We start from the raw sequence: 24,530 nt of genomic DNA on the forward strand, positions 1-24,530 counted from the left end.
TAATGTTTTCAAACATTTATCTTTTGGTAAAGCACATTTGCATTTTTCTATATTCTCATATATTTTAGTCATGATTGTATTAGCTTAAACAAGGAAAATCTATGTTGTGTAATAAAGGGAGAGTGAAGTGAGGAAGCATTATTTTCTGTTCTTTAAATCATAGTCACATGCAGTGTAAATAAATCTCTAGTCTTATTTGAGTAGTTAAGGTACATTCTTCACAGAAGAAAGGGTGGATGAATTCACTGTTTGGCAAATAATATTTAAAGCAAATATTATTTTTTTTTAATTTAGGGCTAATTAATTACAAAGTAGATGCTCAAACGTACTCTCTCTCTCTGTCTGCCTCTCTCCCTCTCCTCTCTGCCTCCCAGCCACACTTACTTTACCTTCATAGATCACTGACATTAATCATCACATCCAAAAACAACAGCCTCTGGTCACAGATAGTAAAGTGGCAGACAACTCGGACCATAATTTAGATAGCATGATCTTATAATTATTTTTCTTGTTTGTTGGCTTTTTGTTTTGCTCATTTGCAGAGAGCCAGAGGCTTGCTCAAGCCTCTCTTTTTACATACTTTTCCTAAAAAAAAAAAAAAAAGTGTATCCATCAGTGTCCAGATAAGTTAGGTTTGTTTGCTTATTGCGGAATGTGCTTCAATCCAAGATCATGGGACCAAAGAAATAACACCTGGGATGTGCCCAACAATCTCATTGCTTATCCTCACCTTATTCTTCAACCAGATTTATTTTCTGCTAATGACTGGATGTACCTTCGTGCTTGCAGACATTCTTTCTAAGCCAATTATTTCTGTTTTCTGTTTCTTCCATAATTGACCTGTTAGTTTGAGCATAACTGGTAGTTGACCTCTGTTATTAAATTCAGTTAATAATTGCTCTTCTTTCCAACAATTAAAATTGTTACTGTTAAAATCATGTTTACAATTCACTATATATAATTTCTGTCAAAATTATTCCATTATAAACAATTATATTAATATAACTCCAGAGTGGCTTATATTTCTACTAATACTGCTTAAAACTAAAAATACTAGCAAAATGAAGTCATGTAGTCAGAAAGCTTACTAAAAAATAAAAAAAAAAAAAATCAGTATATAGGAGAAATCAGAGTATACTCCTCTTAGGTACATTATGAGACCCATGTAGCTTTGTATACCCTGTAGAATAGTTCTACTCTGTCATACAGGGCTGTTATGAGTTGGAATCAACTCAAGAGCAATGGGTTTCAGTTTTTTTTTTTTTTTTTTTTGGCCGTGTGTATTCTCTACCTAAAACTTGTTAATGTAATTTATTTCTCTGAGATTGTTGTCCAGAATCTACAGTTATGGCATCTTATGCTCCTCATTCCAAGGAACAAAAGTTCCTTCTTCTTTAATTAATTTATTCATTCTACACACAGTTATTTATCCCTTACTATATTCTAGGTGTTATGGATTGCAGCGTATCCCTCAAAGAGATATGTTGAATCCCTAAGCCCTGTACCTGTGAATGTGCCTTTGGGAAAATAGAGTCTTTTTCGAAGATACTGTAAATTTTCTTACTGTACTAAGGTAGTATCTTATAAGAAGGTTGATCAGACATGGAAAGAGAGTCACACATGGGGAAGATGCCATATAAAGATACATTAACAAGCAGTAAAGGAACACTGAAGTTTGTTGGTAGAAACCAGAAGCCAACAGAGAGGCAAGGGACAGTTCTACTATCAAAGCCCTCAGAAGGAACTCACATGGCCAATAGCCTGATTTGGATTTCTAGCCTCCAGAACTGTAAGACAATAATTTTTTCCTCTCTAAAGCCAATCAATCTGTGGTATATTGTTAAGGTGTCCTTAAAAAACTAAGACACTAGGCATTAACCTTAGCCAAAGATAAACACATAAATAAGACCAGTGCTCTTTACTTGAGAAACTCAAAATCTCCCCAGGATGATGGAAAAGTGAGCATGTTCATATAAAAAAAAAAAATAGTTTGTTAAGCATCGTTATAGAAGAAAACCCAGGATGAAAGACTCATACAGGTGGTATATAAATTTGAACATGCAATGAAATATGATACTGTCATAGAAGCTTATTGTCATGGAATGACGCCCATGGCCTTTTGTTGAGTGGAAAAATACAGGTTGGAGAATTTTATATAAAGAGAAAGGGAGGTAGATATAATTGTTCTGCAATCTTGTAAGAAGAAAAGTTTTCTTCTTAACTGTCACAATTCCGATGAGCTAAGAACTAGAAGAGCCAGGCAAGAAATTAGATAGCTGGGCGCTACTGTTACCATTATATAAAAGTAATATAATTAATTAATCATGCTTGCAAAACCTTATACTCTGAAAATTAGGTGCAATATTATAATGACATATTTCAACTTACTGAATATTCAAATACAAAACTCACTTTCATGGTAAGGAACACTTTAAAGGTGTATCATTAAGCACCTGGGCAGCCAAAGCATTTCTTCAAGACCAGGTAAATGAGACACATAGTCAAAGCATAGGATTCAGGCAATTTTAAAACTTGCATTCTAAAATTTAATACTGGTATTTTAATACAAATGTTAGAAAATATGAAGTTAAAAAAATTAAAATACACTCACTTTTTACTTATTCAACATGGTAGGTGCCAAAGACCAGAGCATTATGCGAAAATCAGCATTATGCAAAAATTGAGGATGACCACATCAGATCACAAAATGGAGGATAACTATATCATTACATAACTGCCAAACCACTGGGAGTCATGGCCCAGCCAAGTTGACACATAATCTTAACCATTACAGCCAGTATTATTCTCACCCCACACCTCAGTGTTCTTTACAGCCAAAAGCAAGTCATTAATACCCCAAATGATCAGGTGGTACATTTTTTACTTTTGTCATAAATGTGAAATGTCAGATAATGAGATAGGTGATAAGTGAAGAGTAGGTGTATATGTGAAGAAAGATGCAAAGTATTACCATTTAAATAGTTACCACTGTTGTCAATCAATACTTACATCTTGACCCTGTTTTCTACTTAGTCTGTAGAACGTCTTCTTTGATCAATCTAATAGTCTGCATCATTTGAATACTGCAAAGTCCATAGCCTTTCAACAAGTAGTTAATTCTAATGCTTTCCTATTATGTTTCGTTAAAGAAAGTCATCTACAGTTCAAAAAGAAAAACAATAATTGTAGCATAGTTTCATTATTAAACATCGTCAGCTTTTGCTCCCACCTAGTCAATTTTAACATCTTGGTTTTTGGTACTCTTATTTTGGAAGCATGCAACCTGTTTCATATCAAAATATTAAAAATTGAGCAGAATCTCTTTTTAAATATATATTTTCTGTATTTCTGTGTAAGTTTAGAGGTTTATGGTGGTTTTGATTTTGAGATTTATTGGGTATCATTAATTCATTCAATTTATGTTTGGCTGTGATTTCTTGACTATCACTATACATGTTTGGAAAAATCTGATCCTAGGGTTGAGAGACAGTAACCAACAGAGAACAGACATGGTAGGGGAGTTCTCTCTCCAAGTTCGGAGTTCAGACCGTATTGGAGAAAGTTCTGGTGAAGCTCAATGACGGTTGGTGCCAGAGCTGGTGCAAGGTCACCGAGAAAGCAGGAAGAAATTCTCCAGGGCACAGGCAAACTGCATCCAGTACCCAGAGGCAGTCAGGCAGTGCATGCACGAAGAGAGGGCCACAGGAAGCTGATCACCAGTATGGCCTGGGCTGCGTGTTCACAGCCTAGAAGCTTTTCATTCTAGAGGATTTTCATTCTGGGGAGCAACACCGCTTGATGTCCTCATATCCATTCTGCTGATGAACTGTACAACAGCCAGAACCAAGAGAAGTCCCTTCAACCAGCAATGTCCCTCCAGGGCTCTATCCTTGAGATTTCTTACATCACGCTTAGTGTAAAGGAGAAGTACTTTATGGAATGTTGTCCATTATTAAAGAGCAGCTCATGAAGAGTTATTAATTGATAACTGTGACAGCTATGTATTCTGGACATTTAATATACTTGTGCAATTTTCTTTAAGTCAATCCTTTTGCTTTTCATCAAGTCTTAAATATCTTTGTAGGAAATTTAAAGACCTTATGTTCAGAATTAATAATAAATATTATTTAAAATGGCCCTGGCTCTGTACTTCTCCCAAAAGGTAATTTGAATCTCAAGTAGAGAATTCACAGCTGCCTGTTATCCCCTTATAGTTCTTTTCATTATTATTGTTGGAGGGAATAGTCTGCCTCTACACACCTCCCGTCCAGGCTGCCTAAGTAAAAGCCTTGGGTCTAGAGAATTCTCTGATAAGGAGGCTGGGAGTTGAGTCACCTTCTCTCTTCCGGTTCTTTTTTCTTATCAGAGAAGCTTTTTCCCTATTCCAGGGGCACAGTAGCTTTATCTGCTTCTCACACAGGCACAGGCACAGACACTATATAACACGTGGTCAACTTCACTTCTCTATCTGTTCCCAACAGGTAGGCAATGGGTCTTTTGCGCTGTGGCACGAGAGATGGAACTTGCCAGATTGTAGGAGCCAATCTTGGAGGGTGGGCTGAAAGGGAAACAGGCTTGGTGAGACCCAACATGAGGGCCCTCATGTGGTCTGCTAGTTCATTACTGTTTACTGAATCGTTCTTATGTTACCCCCTGGCTTATAGTAACTATTGTCCACCACCACTGTAAAATCTCTGCCCTTCTACTGCACGGTGCAGAGGTCTGCTTTTGTCCTGCAACCACCCAGGACAGCCTTGTATGTAAATCTCCCTAATAAACTCCTTCACCGCCACACTAGATTTGCCCACTTCTTTCTTCAGTCTCTCAGTGACCTCCATTTTCAAAGGCAAATTTCAAGTTATGGTTTATGCCTGGACAATTATTAACTTGCTTTTCGTATTCTGATGAGAAATAAAAATATGAAGCAAAAAGCAAATGATTATTCTCTTTCCACAAAGCTGAGTCTCTTCAATCTCAGTAGATTTCCTTTTACTTATCCATTCATTCATAAACAGTCAATAGCTATTTACTGAGTGACTATGCTGGGCCTGGCACTGTGCTAGGCGATGGGAATATAATCATGGGGCAAAATATATACATATTCTGCCCTCATGAAACTTGTTATTGTGCCAGAAACACCTCTCCTAGAGGAAGAATACTTTCTTCTGGTTGCTTGGTACTTTTGGTGCCAGATCATGGAATTATTTGGCAGTGAATATTTTAAAAAGCTGAATTTTTTGTATTTGGGAGTGGAAGTTGGAGATAAACATGGAGAAGGGTAGAAAAAAGATGACAATTTTGCAAAAGAGATACAATTTCATTCCGATATTTTAAGACAAACCAAGACCAAAAGCTGAGGAGGTTTAGTAATTGCCAGAGAGGAGAAAGTGAGATGATTTGAGAAGAATTTAGGATGTATCATAGTATATATATTAGATTTTTTGTAAGTCTTAATTTTTTTTTAATTAATCATTGAGATTAGTTTAAAGATAAATCTCAAGGTCACTTATGCATATTCCAGGTGCCCAGTGTGGAAAAAGAAATAGACAAAAAGTCTTGAAATAGAGGTGACAATTTTACCTGTATACAAGGAAGAACTTGTTAGCCATTATGCAAACTTAAAAATGTATGATAATTATTTTTACTTATTTTTTTTAAAAAAAAACATATATTTGCATTTAAATATATGAAACAGTTAAAGTATTGTCTATAGACATTTAAAAGGACAGAAATATAAGAAGATAAAAAGGGTAAAAGAAGCACTATGGATTAAAAAATATTGATCATGAGATTATAAGAGAAAGAAAAATTATCTTTCCAATTAAAGGTAGACAATAAAACTTGTTAAATGAGGTTACTGGTACATAGGTTTGCACACTCCAATCTGTTACTTTAGAGAAACATAGCATACTCTAGTGTTTAATCTGATATTGGAAGGAAGTCATTACACTGAGTTTCATCCAATATAAAAAGGAATAATTTTGACTTTTGTTAGAAAATGATTTTTATTGCATTGACATGTTCTGTTTATTTTTATGATTTTAAAATGGCCTAAACTCAAATTTCAAATAAATTCCATGATACAATTACGAAACAATTTTACTAGAAGTAATGGAAAACACAAAATTCTGTGAGGCTCTTAAAATAATCACCAGTTATTACAGGTTCTTGGATAAAAACTTTGCAAAACATTTGACATGCAAGCTTTTAAATACATTATTTGGAATTTGTCTGCATAAATTTGAGGTCAAGTAGTATGACATAGAAGGAGCCCTGGTGGTGCAGTGGTTAAAGGCTTGGCTGTTAACCAAAAGGTTGGTGGTTGGAAGCCACCAAGCTCTCCATGGGAGAAAGATGTGGCAATCTTTGGGCAGTTGTTCTCTGTCCTATAGTCACTATGAGTCAGAATCAGCTCAACAGCACACAACAATAATATGACCTAAACATTTGAGCTATACCTTGTCTTTTTTTCTAAGCTAATCATTAATGTAAATATATGGAGGTTCACACCTCATTAAAGATGAACAAAAAAAAAAAAAAGATGCTAAATTCAGAGAGTTTTTGCACCCTTTGTTTTTTCTCATTTTCCATCTTTTGAGAATTTCCTAGGAATTAAGTTAGTAAGCTATATTCGTGTTTTTGAGAATACAACCTAAATAAAATTTTACACTTTCATATATTATTTGCACAAAATGTGTAAATTCATGATATTTTACAAAACACTCAAACTCCTGACAAAATAATGTATCAAATAATTGTCCCAATTTAGTCCATAATGAAACCTAAACAGAAATTGCCATTATATTTACCAGCGTAGCATATCACTATATTATGTTTAATAACTGACTGCTGTTTCCATGGGTGTTGATTGTGGATCCAATAAAATAAAATTCTTGACAACCTCAATCTTTTCTCTGTTCATCATGATGTTGCTTATTGATCCAGTTGTGAGGGTTTTTGTTTTCTTTATAAAAATTTGTTGAGGTATAATCCATATTGAAGACTATGGTCTTTGATCTTCATCAGTAAATGCTTCAAATCCTCTTCACTTTCAGTAAGCAACGTTGTGTCATCTGTGTAATGAAGGTTGTTAATAAGTTTTCTTCCAATCCTCATGCCCCATTCTTCTTCATATAGTCCAGCTTCTTGGATTATTTGCTCAATTTACAGATCAAATGGGCATGGTGAAAGGATACAACCTTGACACACACCTTTCCTGGCTTGAAACCATGCAGTATCCCCTTGTTCTGTTTGAATGACTGCCTCTCGATCCGTGTACAGATTTCTCATGAACACAATTAAGTGTTCTGGAATTCCTATTCTTCTCAATGTATTCCATAATTTGTTATGGTCCACACAAATACCTTAGCAAAGTCAATAAAACACAGGTAAACATCTTTCTGGTATTCTCTGCTTTCAGCCAGTATCCATCTAGTATCAGCAATGATAACCCTGGTTCCATGTCCTCTTTTAAATCTGGCTTGAATTTCTGGCAGTTCCCTGTTGATATACTGCTGCAGCCACTTTTGAATGATCTTCAGCAAAATTTTGCTTGCACATCAAGAAACCAAAAGACACATTGCATTGGGCAAATTGACTGCAAAAGACCTACTTAAAGCATTGAAAAGCAAAGATGTCACTTTGAGGACTAAGGTGGACCTCACCCAAGCCATGGTGTTTTCAATCACCTCATATGAGTGAGAAAGCTGGACAATGAATAAGGAAGACCGAAGAAGACTTGACCCCTTCGAATAGTGGTGTTGACGAAGAATACAAAAGGACGAACAAATCTGTCTTGGAAGGAGTACAACCAGAATATTCCTTAGAAGCAAGGATGGTGAGACTATGTCTCACATACTTTGGATGTGTTATCAGGAAGGATCAGTCCCTGGAGAAGGACATCATGCTTGATAAAGTAGAGGGTCAGCAAAAAAGAGGAAGACCTTCAGTGAAATGGATTGAGACAGTGGCTACAACAATGGGCACAAGCATAGCAACAATTGTAAGGATGGCACAGGACAGGGCAATGTTTCATTCTGTTCTGCATAGGGTCACTCTGAGTCAGAATCAACTGAACAGCTCCAACAACAACAACATGTTTAATAAACAATAAATTCAACTTTTTAACTCTTTACATCATTTTTAGGAAAATTATACAATTTTTAAGCACACTTTATATCACAAAGGTAGAGTTAGAGAATATGTTACTTTGAATAATGATTATCTACGTTATTTACTTTTCATTAGCATCTTACTGCTGACAAGCTATGAATCAAACCTCAAGTTCATAATGAATTATTATCAAAAACAAAACAGTTAGTAAATTTAGTAATATTTCCAAAATTCACAGAATGTATAGACCTTGGTGTTCCTTCCCTAATTCTAGACCACTGTATTATAAGAAGTCAATATGCAAGAAGTTTGGCTGTATATCTGCCTTCTACAAAAGTATTTCTGACCCTTGCTTCGTAATCCATTTCTCTTTGTATACACTCTTCCGGGAGATCAAAATTTTTAAATGTTACTGAAGCTGATTTAATTAATGAAGATTGATGTCTGCACTCTAACTCATCAGCTGGATCTATAATATGTTAATATATGATTATCTTTGTACAGATAACTGGGAGTCATACATTGTGTCCCCTTAAAATAAAGTTACATACATGTATTATGCATTTTGTTAAGCAGTGAGGCTTCCTTCTGACACCTTGATTTTCTTAAATCATAACCAGGAAGAACAGTTATGAAGCAAACAGAATAATCAAGTAAGTTCTTCTAAACATATCTATGCATTTTTACCCTCACTCTCAACTCTGCTTGGGAATATTTTCACTAAGATGAGCCAAAGTTTCGATAAGATTAAGTCTGAATATTGTGGTAACTATATACCACTCTTGTTGTTGTTAGGTGCCATCAAGTGGGTTCTGACTCATAGCAACCCTATGTACAACAGAACAAAACACTGTCCAGTCCTGTGCCATCCTCACAATCCTTGCTATGTTGAGCCCATTGTTGCAGCCACTGTGTCAATCCATCTCATTAAGGGTCTTCCTCTTTTTCAGTGACCCTCCACATTACCAAGAATGATGTCCTTCTCCAGGGACTGGTACTTCCTGATAATATGTCCAAAGTATGTAAGACATAGTCTTGCCATCCTTTCTTCTAAGGAGCATTCTGGCTGTACTTCTTTCAAGACAGACTTGTGCATTCCTCTGGCAATCCATAGTATATTCAATATTCCTCACTAACACCATAATTCAAAAGCAACAATTCTGCTTTGGACTTCCCTACTCTTTGTCCAGCTTTTACTCGCTTATGAGATGATTGAAAATATCATGGTTTGGGTCAGGGTCACCTTAGTCTTCAAAGTGACGTCTGTACTTTTAAACATTTTAAAGAGGTCTTTTATAGCAGATTTGCCCAATGCACTATGTTGTTTGATTTCTTGACTGCTGCTTCCATGGGCATTAATCATGGATCTAAATAAAATGAAATTCTTAACAAATTCAATATCTTCTCCATTTTTCATGATGTTGCTTATTGGTCCAATTGTGAGGATTATGTTTTCATTATGTTGAGGTGCAATCCATACTGAAGGCTGTTGTCTTTGATTTTCACCAGTGAGTGCGGGCTTCAAGTCTTCTTCGCTTTCTACCAGCAAGCTTGTGTCATCTGCATATCAAAGGATATTAATGAGTCTTCCTCCAATCCTGGGGCTGCATTCTTCTTCATATGGTCCAGCTTCTGGGATTATTTGTTCACCATACAGATTGAAATAAGTATGGTAAAAGGATACAACCCTGACACATACCTTTCCTGATTTTTAACCATGCAGTATTCCCTAGTTTTGCTCAAATGACTGCCTCTTGATATATGTACAGGTTTTGTATGAGCACAATTAAGTATTCAGGAATTCCCATTCTTTGCAATGTTATCCATAATTTGTTATGATCAACACAGCTGAATGCCTCTGAATAATCAATAAATCACAGGTACACTTTTTTTTCTAATATTCTCTGCTTTCAGCCAGGATCCATCTGAAAATAGCAATGATATTCCCCATTCCACATCCTCTTCTGAATCCAACTTGAATTTCTGGTAGTTCCCTGCTGATGTACTGCTTCAACCATTTTTGAATGACCAGCAAAATTTTACTTGCTGTGATATTAATTAAATAGACCGATAATGACCATTCAGAATCAGACAATTATATGATCTACTGTTCTAGGAATGACCAACTGAAGTGGAACAACATCTCATTCATCATCAAAAGTAATATTTTAAAAATCAGTCCTGAAGTACAACACTGTTAGTGATATAGGATATTATTCTACGAGGAGAGCAGGTTAATATGACTATCATTCAAATTTACACACCAACCACTAAGGCCAAAAATGAAGAAATTGAATGTATTTAAACAACTTCTGCAATCTGAAATTGATCAAACATGCAATCAAGATGCATTGATAGTTACTGGTGATTTGGGTGCAAAAGCTGTAAACAAAGAAAAAGGATCAGTAGATGGAAAATACGTCCTTGGTGACAGAAACCACACTGGAGATCTCATGATAGAATTTTGCAAGACCAATGACCTATTCATTGGAAATACCTTTTTTCAACAACGTACATGGTGATATACACATGGACCTCACCAGATGTACTCCACGGGAATAAAATCAATTACATCTGTGGAAAGAGACAATGGAAAACTCAATATCATCTCTCAGAATAAGGCTAGGGGCTGACTGTGGAATAGACCATCAATTACTCATATGCAAGTTCAAGTTGAAGCTGAAGAAAATTAAAACAATTCCACAAGAGGCAAAGTACAATCCTGAATATATCCCATCTGAACTTAAAGACCATCTCAAGAATAGATTTGACACATTGCACACTAATGACTGAAGACCCAATGAATTGTGGAATGACATCAAAGACATCATACATGAAGAAAGCAAAATGTCATTAAGAAGACAGGAAGGAAAGACAAAATCAAAATAGATGTCAGAAGAGACTCTGAAGCTTGCGCTGAAACATGAAGAAAAAAAACATAGAGTAGCTACGATAAATGGAAGACATGATGAAGTAAAAGAGCTGAACAGAAGATTTCAGTGTGGGTCCAGAAGCCAAAGTAAAGTGTTATAATGACTTGTGCAAAGACCTGGAGTTAGAAAACCAAAAGGGAAGAACACACTTGGCATTTCTCAAGCTGAAAGAATGGAAGAAAAAATTCAAGCCTCGAGTTGCAATATTGAATGATATTATGGGCAAAATATTGAATGATGCAGGAAGCATCAAAAGAAGATGGAAGGAATAACACAGAGTCACTGTACCAAAAAGGGGATAGCATATGATCAAGAACCAATGGTGTTGAAGGAAGAAGTCCTAGCTGCACTGAAGACATTGGCAAAAAACAAGGCTTCAGGAATTGATGGAATACCAACTAAGATGTTTCAACAAATGGGCACGGCATTGAAGATGCTCACTTGTCTATGCCAAGTAATTTTTTTAAATTTGTATTTTAGGTGAAGGTTTAGACAGCAAATTAGTTTCTCATTAAACGATTGATTCCCATATTGTTTTGTGACATTAGTTGCCAGCCCCACAGCAAGTTGTTGAACCCAGAAATATGTGTCCTGTCAGGCTTGCTCAGACTTGCCAATGATCCGAACACTGGTCTTTGAGAAAGAGAAAGTAACTTCATTGCAACACACAGAGCAAGGAGCCTGAAGGAAGTTCCTCAGCTCTGAATCCCCTAGCTATGGAGAAAAAAAAAAGCATGGCTTATATATGATTTGGGCAACAAGATGGCAGTCACGGAGGCATGCTGGAGAGGGAAAATCCTAGAAGACTCTTCAGGAATTATGGCAGCCAGGAAACAGGGGGTGACGTGGTTCTTGTTGGACCTTTTGCTTCAGAATGGGGTCCAAGTGATGATTTTTCTTCCAATATGTTTGATCTGCTGCTGACACCTCTGTTGAAGACAACTAAATGTCACAGCTGCCCCTTCTGTGCAGGTGGGGCAGGCCAAATCCAGCTTGGGCTGGTTTAAGGCAGTCTTTTCTGACTAATGTCAATTTACTAGCATTCATAGGGTCAGGTTACAATGTCATTATTCCCCTTTTCAACTTTGGGTTCCCTGTTACCAGCTGCCCTATTCTCTCCTGCCTTCTCATCCTTGCCCCTGGGCTAGTGTGCCCATTTAGTCTCATTTTTTTTTTTTTGAATGTGCCTGTCTAATCTTTATGTACCAAGTAATTTGGGATACAGCTACCTGGCCAACAGATTGGGAAAAATCCATATTTGTGCCCATTCCAAAGAAAGGTGATCCAACAGTATGCAGAAATTATCAAACATCATTGCATTACATGCAAGTAAAATTTTGCTGAAGATAACTCAAAAACAGTTGCAGCAGTACATCAACAGGGAACTACCAGACATTCAAGCTGGATTCAGAAGAGGGTGTGGAATGAGGGATGTCATTGCTGATTTCTGATGGATCTTGGCTGAAAAAGGAGAGAATATCAGAAAGATGTTTACCTGTTTTATTCACTATACAAAGGCATTCAATTGTGGGATCATAACAAATTATGGATAACATTGCAAAGAGTGTGAATTCCAGAACACTTAATCGTGCTCATGAGGAATCTGCATACAGATCAAAAGGCAGTCGTTCAAATGGAAAAAGGGGATGCTGTATGCTTTAAAGACAGGAAAAGTGTGCATCAGGGTTGTAGTCTTTCACCACAGTTATTCAGTCTGTACGCTGAATAAACAATCCCAGAAGCTAGACTGTACGAATAAGAGCATGTCATCAGGACTGGAGGAAGAGTCTTTAACAACCTTCGATATGCAGATGATACAGCCTTGCTTGTTGAAAGCGAAGAGGACTTGAAGTACTTACTGATAAAGATCAAAGACTACAACCTTCAGTATGGTGTGTACCTCAACATAAAGAAAACAAAAATCCTCACAACTGGGCCAATATGCAACATCATGATAAATGTAGAAAAGATTGAAGTGGTCAAGAATTTCATTATACTTGAATCCATAATCAACACCCATGGAACCAGCAGTCAAGAAATCAAAGGACGCTTTGCAATGGGCCAATCTGCTGCAAAAGACCTCTTTAAAGTGTTAAAAAGCAAAGATGTAATTTTAAGGACTAAGGCATGCCTGGCCCAAGCCATGGTGTTTTCAGTTGCCTCATATGCATGTGAAAGCTGGACAGTGAATAAAGAAAACAAAAGAATTGATTCATTTGAATTATGGTGTTGGCCAAGAATATTGTATATACCATGGACAGCCAGAAGAAAGAATAAGTCTGTCTTGGAAGAAGTACAGCCAGAATGCTCCTTAGAAGGGAGGATGGCAAGATTTAGTCTCACGTACTCTGGAGGACATCATGCTTGGTAAGATGGAGTGTCAGTAAAAAAAAAAAAAAAGAGTAAGACCCTCAACGGGATGAACTGACACAGTGGCTGAAACAATGGGCTCAAACATAACAACGAATGTGAGGATGGTGCAGGTCTAGGCAGTGTTTTGTTCTGTTGTCCATAGGGTCACTATGAATTGTTACTGTCTCATGGCATCTAAGAACAACAACAACTAGGATATAACATCAACAGCATTGCAAAATCTTGGAGGGTTCTCTGAGGCACAGAGTAGATGTTGAACCAAATTGAAAGATAACATCATGCATCAACACAAACTGCCTTTCTATAGATCAGAGCAGTGTTATTGGAAGAATACTGCAGAAATTCTGGGAAATCATAACTATATTTCCTATTTTAGATTAAAAACTGGAGAGCCAAACCATATGACTTGTTCAATAGTCTGGCTTATCCATCATCCATCCCAACCTCCTTCATATTTCCCTTCCTGGACTGCTGAGATTACAAAGCAAAGCAACCCATTCCCCAAATACCTCACAGACAGGGCTCTAGTGTGATTTAGACTTTTATCTTTAGAAGTATTCATGTGAAACCTAAATTGGAAACTGAATTTTTAAGAATGGAAAAAGAGAGAAGAAAGAACAGAGATATATACATACAGAGAGATTGAAAGAAAGAGAGAAAAAGCATAAAATACAAGATATACAAGAAAGGCAAGGTATCCACTTGCTAAGCAAGGGTTTAGGGACTTCAGAGTCAATAGCTCTGGTGGTTACTTCTTGATCTTTAGAACACAAAGTACACAAAGTTAAATTATTGGGAACCTGTGGCTGGCAGTTGGTGTATCAGCTTTCTCATTCTCAACTTCTGTTGTTGGGCAAGTGTGTATAGATTAATATGCTGGGTGTTATTGTGGTGTTATTTACAACAGACAATGTGTGGAGACAACCTAAATGCTCCTCTAGAGTGGGTCACTTAAATGCACATTCATAGAACAGATTTACATGTACTTATTACAATAATGTGGATCTATATTTATTTTTATGGAAAGTAGTGATGATTCAAATATTCAGGCATTTATCCATTTAACAAATACTTATTGAAGACTGATTACATACTTACTAATGTAGTAAGTACTGACTATGTCAAAATAGAAATATTTCCACCCAGCACAGAAATTATTATTTAGCAATTTGTGACATACCTGAAAGGAAAACTTTTATGAGACAGTATGGACAACAATAATCTAACATTGAAAACATGTGTGTCTTTGCATGCTCATAGAAAATCCCTGTCATTCAGTAAATGTTAACTGTGACTGTTTCTGGAGTATATGGATAAAATTTGCTACTTTATATCTTTACATAAGGTCTAATTCATTTTTTGTCACATTTTTATTGTTTTTGTTAGCACAAGAAATAATTTCTATTTTTTAAATGAAATAATTTTCTTGTGACATATTTATAAATATCTTTTACTGTTAATACACTGTTTCTTCTCAAGTCCCATTTTTTGATATTTTCACTAAAAGTCACATATGTAAACATATGCATGTATGTGTATCTGTTTATATATGTGTCACATTTTATATATCTGCTATTGATGAAAACATTTCTTCTTGATATACAATAGGAACTAGTTAAAGAAATTATTCAAATAAAACTCTAAGCACATTCTAAAAATGCCACTATACATTTCTTCCAAATGGCTATGATTTATTGATCATTTACAATGTGCTAGACATGGTACTAAGGGCATTACATAAATTTCCTTTTTAAATTTTAATCATAACCCACATAGTAGGCCCTACACTTATCATGTATACACTTGGAAACAGTTGGTTAGTGAAGACAAATATCTTGTCTAATGTATATGTCTAGTACCTAATAGAACACAAAATTAAACAATTTTATAGGACACTTGAATCAATGTTCTAAAGTACTATCTTTTCAGTATAGATTTGTCTGTCCTTTGTAACTTTTAAGTAGGCTGTTTGTTTCTAATTGTGTATCTTATGAACTCATACCCTTTCAAGCAAAGTTAATGATTGAAAGTTACCACCCTATTAGCTAAGTGATTGATGTCAGATAATTGCATTTTGAAAGATAGCAGCTACGAATAAGAGCTATCCTATTCTCACCAGTTTAACATTCTTTTCTTAATAAAGCACTAAAGTATTACTTTCCAGATGTTATTGTTCACGCTTTATTTTATAACCAAAATATCCTATCAGAACAGAACAAAGGTGATAGTGAGATATAAAGAATGCCAGTGTAAACAGGATTGTGGTCATATATTTTTCTCAAATTTGGAATAATCAGTCATATGGGAGCAGATCTAAGGCAAATGCAACAAAATGAACTTAAAGCGTAATATATGTAAGGGAAACCATTATTAATTTCACAATCTCCCAGAAAATACGCATTAATAAATTTAAATAGTTTTCAGATTTCTAGGAGTATGTGATACAAATCATTCAAAAGACCTTGTATTTAGCTATACATTTAGCTAGGTACTGTGCTAAGTACTTGGGATACAAAAATGTAACAATAAAATCCCTGGCCTCAAAGTGGGCATGTGCCATCTACGATGAGAGAGAGCCATGCAATGGGCTGCAACCATGTATGCAAATACTTTACACATATGAGTAAATGCACATTAGAGAAGGTGCTATATGAGCTAAACCTCAAGGATCAATAGGATTTTGTCAAATTAAGAAGGAAATAAAGACAATTCTAGGCAGAGGAAATAACATAAAAGAAGCCAAGGTGGTAAAACTGCCTAGAGTATTCACAGTATAATCACTAGACTAAAGCATTGTAATCCAGGGCAGCTAACGCGAAGAGTACGTGGCAGAAAGTGGTGGGAGAAGGATTAGAGCTGTATTATACGACTTAAATCGTCGTTGTTGTGTGCCCTCAAGGCAATTCTGACTCCTAGCAACCCCATAAGATAGAGTAGAACTGTCCCGTAGGGTTTCTAAGGCTGTAGACTTTAAGGAAGCAGAGCCACTGATAGGTCTGAACTGCTGGCCTTTCGGTCAGCGCCAAGTACTTAACCACTGTGCCATCAGGACTCCTTTAAACTACCAGCTCTCTTTTAGAGAAATATACTACAAAAATCTAAGTGTGAAATGATGAGAGAGCCTGAGTTATTGCAGTAGAGGCTAAACAGAGATGTATGGAGGGAAAGTCAACACCAAAGCGTTCCAATATCATAGAGAGATTTAAGAAGGACAGAGGCAAACTACAACTTTGAAGCAAGCATTTGTTTCATTTTTACAATATTTTTATGGGATAGTTAACAGTTATTATTTCTGACTTACAGATAAAATGAACGAAACCAGATGTCAAGTACCAGTTGCCGTCAAGTCAACTCCAACTCACAGCTACCCAATGTACAGTCAGTGTAGAAGTTTGCTCCACAGAGTTTTCAGCTGTTGAGTTTTCAGAAGTAGATCACCAAGCCTTTCTTCAGAGTCACTCTAGTGTAGAAGTTTGCTCCACAGAGTTTTCAGCTGTTGAGTTTTCAGAAGTAGATCACCAAGCCTTTCTTCAGAGTCACTCTGGGTGAACTCAAATAGGCAGCTTTTTGGTTAGCAGCCAAGTTAGTTAGCGTTTTGCAGTACCCAAGAGCTTTAGATATCGAGTTGTTGTTGAGTGTTTTTGAGTCAATTCCAACTCACAGAGACTCTATATGACAGGGTGGAACTGCCCCATAGGGTTTCTTAGGCTGTAATCTTTACAGTGGGGCAGTGATTAAGTGTTGGGCTGGTAACTGAAAGGTCGGCTGTTCAAACCTGCCAGCTACTCTGTGGGAGAAAGATATGGCAGCCTGTTTCCGTAAAGACTGAGGCCTTGGAAACCCCATGGGGCAGTTTTACTCTGTCCTACAGAGTCACTGTGAGCCAGAATCGACATGATGGTCATGAGATTATGGTAATATTTATAGAAGCAGATCACCAGGTCTTTTCTCCCATGGAGCCACTGGTGGGTTTGAGCCACTGGTGGGTTAGAACTGCTGATCATTTCGTTAGCAGCCCAGCACTTAGGCAGTGCACCACCAAGGTTCCTTAGATGCCAAGTCCCTGCCCCCCCCGCCCCCTTGCTGATGCCAAGTAGATTACTCTAATTCACAAAGAGAACTCAAATTGAAAGCAACAGCTGTCCAGACTACTATTCCAATACTCTTTCCAAAAAAATAGAAGTTAAGTTATATATGTATATTCGATTCCCATTATTTGCGCTGGTTATGTTCTGTAAAGTTTCTACAAACACTGAATTAGTGAATAGCTAACCAACTTTGTTCAACCTCAGCTGGGAATTTTTTTCTCTGTTCATGTGCATATGTCATGACTACAAAAGTTCCAAGAGTATTTTTTAGCAAATAGGCACATTCTGGAATATTGAATGAGGATCAAATATATATATAGATATATACATATGTATGTGCATGTGTGTGTAGAGAGAGGCTCATAGATATTTACAGATATATATACACACATATACGTATATGTATGTGTATATATTATTCAGCATCATTCTTAAGAATAGAAGAAATAGTGATCTCCTGCACAGAACTTCTTCAAAATTACAGTTATATACTTTTATATATAATACACTTATGGTGGAACTTCTGATAGCTTCTCTCTTTCAATTCTATTGCTATTGGCTCTATATGACTTTTTGCCCTGCTTAGTCAGAAACTTCTGGACTGTCCTGAAAAATATTCTCGATATCTTGGTTCCAGCGTAGACTACTGACACTCTAAAATAAAATTACCACCAAAACTATTTTCCTCCTTCCATTTCTCATGTTTCGTCGAGTTATCAGGCCACAAAGGATAGTTTTCACCCAGTCTACTAAAAACGCCTACACCCCATTTCAATCATATATATATATTTATGACTTGAAAGTACAGTCATCGATCAAAGGCTATAATAAGAACACACATTCATTGACAGAGAATATAAATAATTAAACACAAATAAGGCAAATCAACATTGAATGAGCAGACATTTGAGAATATCAAAGGTTTAATTTAAAGATAGGAATCTCTACAAAATGACGCACCACAAAGTGATTGAGTTCAGGGAAACTACATTCTCAGTACCCTCAAAAAGACTCAAAAGGCATAAAATCCATGAAATAAAAATGAATAGCTAAGACAAACAAAAAGTTCCACTTGTTTTTCTTTCCCAGAGATTAAGTAATATATCTAAAATGAAACCAGAATAAACATGGCTGAATATTGATTTAGTAGACCAGAAGATAAACTGATTGTCTATCTGAATGCTGAGCCAAGGATAAAGTGATAGAGTACATGAGAGACAATGTAGGAAACATGCAAACATGCATCCAGGTGTTGCAAGATCCATCTGAGAGAATCTTATAAAGAGATAGTACAGAAAGAATGAACAACAACAACAAATACAGATCCGGGTGAATAAATTTCCAAAAATTATGGAAAGATAATTATCTTCAGATTGAAAGGGCTTGCAAGGCTCTCTAATATATTATCTAATTAATAAGAAGCAGTACAAATTTGGCTTCTATAGGCAGAGGTTAAACATGGCCCAGATTTTCCACTTCTCCAAGCTCTTGAATCACCACTCTATTGTCTCTGGCAATGGACCATTCTCCCTCCCGCCAGCTCTCTTCTCTCTCTGTTGGGTTCAGTAATTTGCTACAACGTCTCACAGAATTCATGAATTGTACTCACAGTTATTTGGTTTATTAGGGAAGTAACAGGCTACAACTTGGGATCAGGATCAATTTGGAAGTAATAGGAATAGGATAAGCTTGGAAGAACAGGCTACAAGTCAGAATCAGAGTCAGGAAGCATTCAGGTAGGGTCTGGAAGGCTCCCACAAGTGAAGAGCACATCCCTCCCTTCTTCAGTGTAGGACAGCTCTCTCAGCTCTCTCTTGTCTTTGCACATCCCCTCAGAACAGGCCTCCCCCAGACCGTGTACTCCACAGGCCTTTTTTTCTCTCTCTGTGGCCTCAAGCCATCTTCAGTGTAACAGTCCTTGACCCATATTACAGCACTTTTAGCTCCACTGGCAAGCCTTCTGCCCAAAGACCCTCAGCTCTTTCTCTCTTTCTCTGCTTCTTCTCTCCTCTCTCCTTGTCCCTTCTTGCCTCTGACCACCACTGTGTATTTGGCTCCTTATATAGCCAGGTGGCTCAATCCAGTTGGTTGGATTTTGAAGCCACTATTTGCATAATAACTGACCAACCCCCTCATTGGACTAAACCGACCAATTGTCTGGTTGGACTGAAAGTAGCCACATCTATTTGCATAATAACTGATGTTTTCTCCAGGAGAGACTGGCTTCTTCCCTGGGCAAAAGTAACAAGCTTCTCCAAAGAACTAGGCAACTGTGAACAACTCCTCAGGGCTTAGGGGGAAAACCTCCCAAGCTGGTTTTGTTGTTGTTGTTGTTTGTTTGTTTTTTCACAGATCCAAGGCAAAAAGCCACATAAGGGAACTCATTTAACCACACTAATCATAAAAAATGATATATTTTAGTGAGCCAAATTTAGACATATCCTTGTCAAGTTTTAGAACTTGAAAAGGAAACTGAAACTACAACAAAAATCCTTGGCGTAAGATTTTTCATCACTGTTAAAAGACAATGACAGCCCGCAAGGAAATCATTTTGAACCTATCATTATATACCAGGAAAAACTAGCCGTCCAATATAACGTCTAAATAAAGGTATTTTCATGGTAAAATGGTAAAATTCATAGATATAAATTGAAGAAAAAAACTGAAGAATTTTAAATATTCTAAATTTTTTAACACATTCTGAGGCTACCAGAAATTATATTTATCTGAAATTAATGAATTAATGAGTAGTGTTCCCATTTTTATCTAAACACAAAGAGCTTGCCACTAGATTTATTCATTAATTCAATGTTTATGGAATGACTGCTATGTGCATAAGAACATATTAAATTTACATTTTGTGCCAAATATCAAGATTGATTTTTATTTGGTTGAGATTACAAACTGAAATAAACACTTCACTAATTTTAACATGCACTAATACATTTCTAGATTGCTTTGCTCAGGATCTTTTAGTAAGCTGTTAATATAGCAGCCAGATTTTGACTGTCTTATGAGACAAAAGAGAAAACAAACAAATGATGGAAAATTTCTGCTTAAAAGGGTTTTCATTATTCTTTGTCCAGTTGTTTAAAGACTCAATATTTTCTTGAGAGTAAAATCGTAAAAGAAATATTTCCTTTTATATCATAAATATTAGACAATCCAAAAACATGTTTTTATAAATAGATAAAAAATTACAGGAATTTTTTTCTTATTTGATGCCATCATATATTAAAAATGTAAACTCTATGCTGTACCTTATTCAAGTTCTTGTTCTGTTAGGGCTTTATGGACAAAGATGGATAGCTTATAGTAGAAAGTAAGCGCACTACATCAACATTGGTTTGAGAAACACCTACTGAAATTATTGATAACTGAATGAAGGTTAAACAATTCCCCTTTGTCGGGGTGTCTCTGCAAGAGAAGGAAACTCATGTCAAGAGACTTCAGGAAAACAATTCCACGGAACATGTGGGTGGCTTGTTCCATTGTATCCTTACCATCTAGAACAGTTCACAACATAAAGAAATTCTCAATAAATAGGATTTGAATGAATAAACCAATACATTATTACTTAAAATTAATTAACAATAAGTTGCTGATCAGGAACACAGGAGGAAAAATAGCTTATGTTTCAGTACATATATGTGCGATGAAAGGATAATTTGGGGAAAGTTCGTTACATTTTTTATATTAAATACAAAAAAATAGGTTACTAGATATTGGGAACACAACACTGAATAAGCTAGAAACTCCTCTTTTCTCAAGATGTAAACAACTTTGACAAAAATAGAACTAAAAAAGCAATTAAAAAATAAAATAAATACTAGCTTAAGTGGAGGCTAAACTAGACATACACAAAAGGACCACCAGAACTGGAGAAATCTGAAAGATAAATAGGAGTTATCAATGACAGGAAGGATGGGAAAGGAGTGTAATCATGGCAGGTTAGAGAACTCTGTTTTAAAGTCATCTCAGTCTTCTCAGAGGCAAAGCATAGATTTCTTGACTTCAGTTTCTTAACTACTTAGCTAAAAAGTCAGTCAGGAAGTCTGTAACTTGTATCTGTATGACGTAAATCATTTCTAATGCATCTTTTCTATTCTATCTGTCATTACCCTTTCACTCTAGCCTGGATTACTGCAATTGTTTTTTTACTTAGTCTTCCTACTCCAACGCACTTCTTCAGTGAAACCTTTTCATTACTGATTAGTATTTTCCTAGTAGACAAAGTGGGTCTTATGATGCCTGTCTTTAAGATAGTGTCATAGCTCAACACAGTAACATTCCTTACCATAAAAACCCAACCCAGTGCCATCGAGTAGATTCCGACTCATAGTTCCTTACCGTGGCAACCAAAAAAACCATTATGTGATATTAACTGTAAAAATGGCATGGGGCATAAAAAGGCCAGACTTAATGGTCTGGAACTGGAGGAACCCCTGAAGCCATGACCCCTGGACAATCTGTTAACCCAGAACTAAAACCATTTCCAAAGATCACCCTTCAGACAAAGATTAGACTGGATTATAAAACATAAAATAATACTCATGAAGAGTGTGGTCCTTAGTTCAAGCAGATACACGAGGCCAGCATGGGTGGCTCCTCTCCAGAGGCAGGATGAATGAGAAAGCAGGAAGGGACAGGAGCTGGTTGGATGGACACAGGAAAACCAGGGTGAAAAAGCAGAGTGTGCTGTCACATTATAGGAATTGCAACTAGTGTCACATGACAATATGTGTATAAAATTTTGTTTGAGAGATTAACTTGAGCTGTAAACTTTTACCTAAAGTACAATTAAAAAAAAAGAAAAACCTGTGTGGGGGCGATGTCTTTCTGACCTCTTCTAACTTCACAAGGGGGAAGGACAATCAAAATCAACAGCCTAGGGCTGAGTTCTAGAGGCAGAGGTCAGACTTGCCTCCTTCTTCTCTGTCATTTTTAACAATTCTGACACTAACTCACCCTCCCACAGCACTCTACTTCTGTACTGCGTTCATTTATTCTTTGTAATGGCCACACAGAACTCACGGACAAGGCTCACGATTATGGGGTTTATTAGAGAAGTAACAGGTTATAATTCAGGTTCCAGTTCTCTCTCTCTCCCTTTCTCTCTCCCCTTCTGTCTGCCTGTCTGTCACCAGGTTCCAGGAGCTTCTCACCACAGGGATCCCAGATCCAAAGGATGCTCTCAGCTCTTGGCTGTTCTTCCTTGGTGATGGTGAGATCCTCTTTCTGCTCTGGAATTGGCTCTTGCCTCTTTTTTAAGGCAAAACTGACCAATCCCCTCGGTGGGCCACAATTATTTGCACAATCCCACCCAGTCACTTGGGTGGAAGTTACAAGACCATGGCAGGAAAGACTACACAAAAACGATCCATTGCATGGCATTAACTGACCTTTCTACTGTCTTTTTTTTTTTTTTTTTAGGTAAATCTCTCCCTGAAACCAGCATTTCAGTTACAGTGGAAAGAGAGCTTATTGTATCGCTTTACTCATAAAATCTTCTCAATCTTAAATTATTATCCAACTTTCCCTATCATTTACTCGCTCATGCATCAATAATGTGCTGAGTGCCTAAAATAGACTGGTACTACATTTGGTAAAAAGCATGTTAAATATTGGATTAAATATTATTAAATTAAACATTATTCATTGTCCTAGTCAAATGGGAGTAGTAGACTAGTGAATAAAAAATTATAATGCAATACGGTAAGTTTTTTTCATCTCTCCAAACTTAGTAAAATTTCTTATGCAATGAAGCCTTTCTTGAAGTCGTGAGTTGAAAGAAAATGCCCTTTTCCTTTTTCTGCCATAACACCTTATTTATATCTCCATCAGAATACTTAATTCTTCTTTGCATTATAATTAGTTCATTTACTCAGTAAATATTTGAGAATCTAGTATGTGCTAGATGTTTCTCATGTCCCTCCTATCGGCTTACAAATTATTTTAGGATAAATAGTATGTCTCATTTTTATTTCAGCAGTGTCTAGAAAGGTATTTTGTGAAGAATAAATGTAATACTCTATTTTCTGATTTTTAAAAAAGAAATTATGTGAACCCAGCATGGGGAAATGACTTTCCGATCACAAGGAGAATATTAGTCAACAAAGTTATGTCTCTTATAAGAGCTAATCCTAGGTTAAGTACCTTTATTAGGAATATGATGTCCAAAAAAAAAAAAGCAGTGATATTCAAACTCTACTCTCTCCTAACGAGAGTACATCTAATGTGTTATGTTTCATTTGAGGTTTTTCCATTTTCAAAACATGCTGAAAAATGGAGTGCATGCCAAGATGCACAAAGATGATGATGAAGCTTTGGGATGTTAGGTTATTTGAGGAGAACTGGATTCTACAACTGGAATGTTGTAGAAGAAGTAAGGTAGAGAACAAGATGATCTTTAAGACTACTTATGAAGTTAGGAGCCTAGGGTAATTCACACATGTAGTCATAAACCAAATTTCCATTACCTTTTTATTTTAGAATTTCATTATTTTTACTTTAGCTGGAAAGAATGGTATGTAAGTGGGTATATTTTTGTGTTAAATTGCTGTGCTAAGTAATGTTTTTTAAAAGTATAACAGTTTTCTCAGAGGCAAAAACAAAAATTCCGTTCTGTGTAAATTAAGATACCATCAAAAATTAATTGAACGCATACAAGTTTTCATAAATTACATAAGTCATGGTGGAAGGTCTACTTTGGTTCCGCATAAAAATTTTGTTTCTTAACATAAATAAAAGTCTAATTATGGAGATTAGGCTTTTAAAACATGTGTCTATGTGTGGTCTCAAATACTTTATATGTTTATTTTATGTTATTCTTTATATCCACTCTTAACCATACTATTTATCACATTTATATAATGTCAAGACAAGCATTATTTAAAAAAAAAAAATTCTAAATTTTATAAAATTATATTTAAATATGTTATGGTTGTTATATGCAATCAAGTCAGTTGGGCTGCCTCTGTAAGGCATCCTCGTAATCATGTTAATGGTTCAGCCCATTGTTGCA

The sequence above is a fragment of the Elephas maximus genome, chromosome 6 (assembly GCF_024166365.1).
Source record: "Elephas maximus indicus isolate mEleMax1 chromosome 6, mEleMax1 primary haplotype, whole genome shotgun sequence".
Classification (NCBI taxonomy): domain Eukaryota; kingdom Metazoa; phylum Chordata; class Mammalia; order Proboscidea; family Elephantidae; genus Elephas; species Elephas maximus.